Here is a 6,225-nt window from a genome sequence, read left to right on the forward strand (position 1 = left end):
AATCAATATTTGTACAATTTTGAGATATCAAATGACAATGTGACAATGAGAAGGTTCGCTCGTAGTGATGAACCTACAGAGGCATTGAAGTCATTAGTGGTCTTTACTTTAAACGCCTTTATGCTTTCCCTTTTCTACATAAAACCCAGCAGGCGTCACAAGTTTCAGTGGCGTCATGACTTTGCGGCATTACTGCCAGAGTTTGACAGTATTCATGGATGCATGAGCTGGGAGGCAGAGTTTGGTCCTATTACCAGAGATGAGAAGAAGGTCATTGCTGGCTGCTCACACTGGAGAGAATTCCTCTCTTCCAGCGAGAGGGAGACCTTATCAGCACAGCTACCTCATTATAGGACCTCAGTCCAGGACCCCGAGGCTACGAAGGATATTAAAGCTTAAAGAAATCTGCTGACATGGCAGGAGAAGCCATTCTCAACATCAACAGAAAAACATCCAAATCAAACGGCTTGGCAGATTCAAATGGATTCCAGTGGCTCCGATTTCGAATGACTTGGGGCTGGGCCCTCTGTATGAAGCTATAAAAGGAACTGCTGACGTCAGAAATCAGTTACACTTGATGCTACCTGCGTGAGTAAAGATCTCATTCATAATTTTCATCAAAATCATCCTATTATCCCGTTATGTGCTTCCAAATGGTGTACATCAACACCTCAATGTGGTAAATGTATGCATGAGACAAAGCTCTGCATACATTATACACCAAATGTAAAAAATCTATTAACTGTTTTTTGTAAATTACAATTTGCTTGCATTCATTAGTTTCCACAACAGAAATTTGTAAAACAATAGCAACTTGTGATTTCCACTACAAGTCGGTATACTGTGATGTAAAAGTGTCACACAGCCCTACGCTCCATTCAACCTCCCTTCTGCTTAGATGCACTTCTTTGTCCCTGTGTGCCAGCTCCTGTAATCCTATTAGACACACCACCTGCAGATAGCCTGCTGTGGGAGGACAGGAAGGACACGTTATAAGGGCTGGGCAGGCTTGTCCCGCACCCAGATAGCCGAGCACAGGTTGGAAGTGTCCAAGCGCAGACCCGGACAGGCCCGCTGTCGCTGGGTTTCCCGTCCTGGGCGTCCAGGAAGAGGAGCTTGAGAAGGAGAGAGCCGAGTGTTATCTGACCTTTCAACTCGTTACTGATTTAACAGGAGGACCGTCGCGGAACGCTCCAGAAATGTTTTTCATTCGAGTCCCAAGACTGACTCCGGGCTACATCCGGCTGCTGCAGGTGAGTGTGAGCGGTTTTATTCACAAAACAAAGTGACACTAGTTTGGATCTTTTCAATGATACTTTGTTGTAAAGGTGAACAAGACTTCGGGTCAAGTAGATACTGTATCAAGAAAAGAATGTTTTGATGCGCTGTGATTTTCACTCTTAGATGCATAGTGACACTAAAGCTGTCCTTAGTGCCGGGATAGCAGGAACATAAAGCGCTGAGTCATTGGACGTGGCCTGCCAATGATCTTATAAGCAGAAGTGGATTGCACTGTATTGAAATTTTTCTGCATCAAGCAACTTGTTGTGATTTAAGACCTTTAAAACAAGTCCTCTCAATGCCTGGGATTCTCCGTCTCTACTGGCCCTTAAGGACTAGAAGGAAACGGCAGATGAAGTAACTTTGACAATTCTGAGAGCAGCCGTTGATGTAATGAAGTGTTTGCAAGGTGCTGGTTTTATGGGCTCGCACAGAAGTTTACTGCACACCGCAAGTTGGTTTCGCTGAGCCTCGTGCTGCCATTATGCAGCGATTTACTCAGTCGAGTGTCTCAACGGATTGTTGTGACAAGATGATGAAGTACAGTACTATCACATATCATATCATATACACACACCGTCCTCAACTACGCGTTCGTTCCAGGCTTCTGTTCCAGGCTTCTGTTCCAGTATGCCTTTTGTTTTAGCTCACAAAACACAATCACCTTTTTGGTGGTGTTTATCGCAAACAATGGAGAAATGCAAGCCTGTGACGGTCCATTGCGTTGTAAATGGAAATGGGAACCGGGCGAGTGAGCTACGGGAATGGCTTCCTAACTGCCTGTGACACGGCTCCATTTGAAACTACGAGGTTTCTATTATTTGCTCCTCTTTGCGCTTTATAATTGTCAAGGGCCCACTGAGGAAATTGCCCGTATCGCAAAATAGACGAGCCTTTTGTTTGTCAAAAGAGATAGACTGCGATTTGGTAAATGAGAGAAGATGAGTTTTTAATCTCTGTGGGACTGGGGGGGGGGGGGGTTGAACATATTGAAGCTCAGTCAGATGATGCGGACAAATGTTTTGAAGCAGGGGGGGTGGCTGCAGGGCACAATCTCCTACTGTGCCGAAGCGGCCTGAAATTGATCTGCACCCATGCATATATTTAACACATTAGCAAATCACAGCTCTTCGGTAGTTGTTTGCCAGGAAGGTGTGTTATTTCCAGACTGCTCTGATCGTTCATACCCGCATAATACTTAGGAAATCAAACATTCCTCTGATCACGTTTCATCCTCTCCTCTCAGACCCAGGCCTACCACAATGTGTCTGTGACGCCCCCAGCCGAGAGGAGCATGCCGGGCATGGCTATGCTGCTGGGGGCCCTGGGGATCGGGATGTGTGGCTACAGCTCCAGGCAGTTGGCCCTCTACCACCGGCCCTCCGCCCGCGTGCTGCAGTGGGTCGGCACGCACACGGACGCCAGCATGGTGTGCACAGCAGCCCAGAGGATGCCCTTCCTGGATCTCAACCGCCGGGGCGGTGCCTGCCAGGAGATCCCACCCCCGTCCTTTGTGGGCCAGAGAGTTCCCGTGAAATAACAACCTTTCGACGATAGGTTGGATATAGATTGTCCAACGTCCTAGGTTGAGCTCCAGTAACTACACTTGTGCACGGCTAAGATTGTAGCTATGATGGCCCCAGGTGTGGCCCGTGTGCTCTCTGAAGCTGCGCAAGAGTGGATATTTGACCTCCACCGTCGGATGTCGTAGAGTTATAATGAATTCTGTGCAACGCATGTAAAAATAGTTGTAAAGCTATCGGATGGTATCAATTACTCACTAATATTAGAGTCTTTAATGCACCGAGAGGGAACGAAGCAATTTGAATGATTTGATTACGCTGAGGCTGAATGTGGCTTAAAGGAGCCAACATGTTTCATTTGGAGACATTGTGTGTCTTTTTGAGGCACTGGCGTAAAAAAGGGACTGGCGCTTGGCAGTGCCCCTCTGTACACAGATGGTTGGCAACTCTCTCTCTCTCTCTCTCGCTGTCATCCTCCCTCCCCAGCCATGTGTAAGTGCTTGAGCACCCCCCCCCCCCTTCCCGCCCATGACTTCAATTGATTTCCTCTGAGGAGAAGCAGGTGCCGTCCATCAACAAGCCGTGGCGTTTTGCTGGCGTGGTCTGGCACCGGCTGTCAATCAAGAGACGGCGGAGGGAAGACACGGGTTGGCTTTGTGGCTGAATCGATGACCGGTGCTTCCTGTGTCCAGGGAAAGTTAAATCCTCCAAGGGATTGGTCAAAGTGGTGAGAGAGAGAGCAGAGAGCGGCGAGGCAGTTTTGCAGACTGAAAGCACTTCTTTTGATAGAATAAAATTAGGTACATTTGATATGAAAACCTGACGTAAACAACACACAAATACTGGTTCATGACTCCTAATTTACCTCGCTGGGACACCGCGGGTGGCAGGCAGGCAAGGCAGCATGGCGATTCCTCCTGGATAAACCTTTGTCCTCTAGAGGGGGGATTAACCCAGGTGGAAAATCATTCCTTGGCACACATATTACTTCACCTAATCTGGTATTAGAGACAAGGACCCGAGAGAGGCAGACAGTCCCTGTGCATCCCAACTTTGTACCATTCCCCCTGCAGTGTCCACCCTTCAGCCCACTGCCATACATGGATTTATTCATTATGGGATTGGTGTTTCCATTTATGTTTACACCAAAAAACTGTAGCAGTGAAAAGGGACTTGAGATTTGGCGAGACACTGAGTGTGGTTGAGAATGCGCGCTGTGCCTTATGGACAGCACAGGGTGATACTGTCTTTATGTGTACAGCCTCTTCATTTGACTAAGAATATAAACAAAAAATATACTGAATGCAGTTAGTTTTGTGTTACACGTCTTAAAGTGTGACGGCCACAAGCCATAAAAGGGGGAGTTTTATTTCTCCGCGAGCAGTGGAGACAGGAGGAGGAGGAGGAAGTATCGAAGTATAATGGAAAGCTGTAAAAAAGGAGGGCGGTGAGAAAGTTGCGTTTTTCATCAATTAAGCGGTCAGCCGGACCTTGTAATCCGTTTTTCATTGTTTAAGAGCCATCCTTGTCCGTCTGCCAAATTGGACCAGCGGGCAGTTGTTGGGAGTTTTTAGAGCCCAAGCAGAGGCCCTCCAGAAGGCCGGCGCGGCAGGTCACCAACAAAATAGTCGTAATCCACTCAGCAAAGGAGGCTAATGGCTCCAACTGGCATCAGTCACTGAACAAACAATAGGTCGCCTTGCTCCGGACAGAGACCGACACCCATTAAGTATTTCATAATGGGGTTGTGACGGCTTCACAACAACAGGATATTCTGTCACTATATGAAACGAGAGAAAAGAATTACATTAAAATAAAATGTACGCAATCAGATACATGACACCATATTCTAAAATCGGAGTCTTAAAGTATCCGTCACGCTGGCGAGAAACTGCCTTTTATAGTCATTTTCAGTCATTGCACTTCCATGAGTGTTAAATCAACGTGGGCGGGGGACTGGAGGTTGTGTAATGCACCTTGCTGCTTTTGATGGATTCTCTCTCTTTACTGCAGTGGTGCACAGTGAGCACAGAGCACTGTGGAAACCTATTGATCTCAATCAGAGGGCGAGGGAGAGAGAGAGAGAGAGAGAGAGAGCTTGCCTCCTCACTGCAGCAAACTTCCTGTTTCAATCAGCACCGTACAGTTTGTGAGGGGGAACTGCCAAGACAGTGCGCTGCCAAAAAAAAACAAACGATTATCTGAGAAGACGTTTGCTGTTGGACTAAAACACAGGGAATGTTTGGAGGCACAGTATTAAACCTGTTAGCTTGTTGTGTGGGTGTCACACATCAGTGCTCGTTCATTTTAATCTGTAAAGGTCTACAAACTCGACGTCGGCTGTGCCCATTAATGGAGAGATTTGTTCTGTTAGCAATACAATGAATATTTAATGAAAAGATGTTGGAAGAAATTTACAAAATAAAAGCATTTGGCAAACATGATGCTCTACTGTTGCACTTAGTCACACCTGTGGGTCTGGTGGTTTTTGTACTGTGCTGTGCGATGAAGTTGTGCTTTTTGTACCGACAAATAAATGTGTTTTTAGTCAAAGTGAGAAATTCATGCTGTTTTGCTGTAATTAGGCTTAAAGAGGTTAGACGCTGATTTTACAACTTTGTAACAGTTGAATCATTCAGTGTAAATTTTAGACTTCAGATGTAGGACACAGGTTTCACTTGATGGGTTATCCTCGTTTTTAGGGTAAAGCTTTTCTGAATCCTACATATCTTGACATTCACATTATTATAAAGGGGCGGTTTATCCAAAGAGCAGTTGCGGACACTGATATTGATGCTTCAGACTTCATCAAGTATACAATGTACAAATATGTGCCATTGTTTATTTACACATTTTATTTGTGAACATGTATCTTGCTCCAACCAGATTTCTTAGTATTGTCCCCTGCAATGGAGTCAGGATTCATTGGCCTATGCCATCCTTACAGATTTTACACAATAAGCCAAGACGTTACATTTTTCATTACAAGAAAAAGAGACAATTTAAGTGTTAAGAGTGTTAAGAGTATACTCCGGCATAGCTGTTATACGACGCATAATGAAAAGTTAGTCACAATTCTTCGTATCTAAATCAAAATGATTTGGCCCCACACATAATATGACAAAATCTGAATCTTTTAGTTTTTTAAAAACATATACAAGCCTTTTGAGAGAATGTATTTAGTATTTTAGTGAATGTATTATTTGATGAGTAACGTCGAATTAAATTAGCAAGTTACGACTTAAACCACTTAAACCTGTAAAGTAGCAGAGCCACAGCAGGCCAAGGCTACTGTGGAAATCGGTTATATCAAATGTGATGGTTCAGATTCATGCAAATCAAAACGTTTCATTAATGCACTAATACAGAGTTATCAGAAAGGTGATTTCATTTATTTAGAGGCCAAACACATTAAATGGGG

This window comes from Pholis gunnellus, assembly GCF_910591455.1.
Source record: "Pholis gunnellus genome assembly, chromosome: 15".
Lineage (NCBI taxonomy): Eukaryota > Metazoa > Chordata > Actinopteri > Perciformes > Pholidae > Pholis > Pholis gunnellus.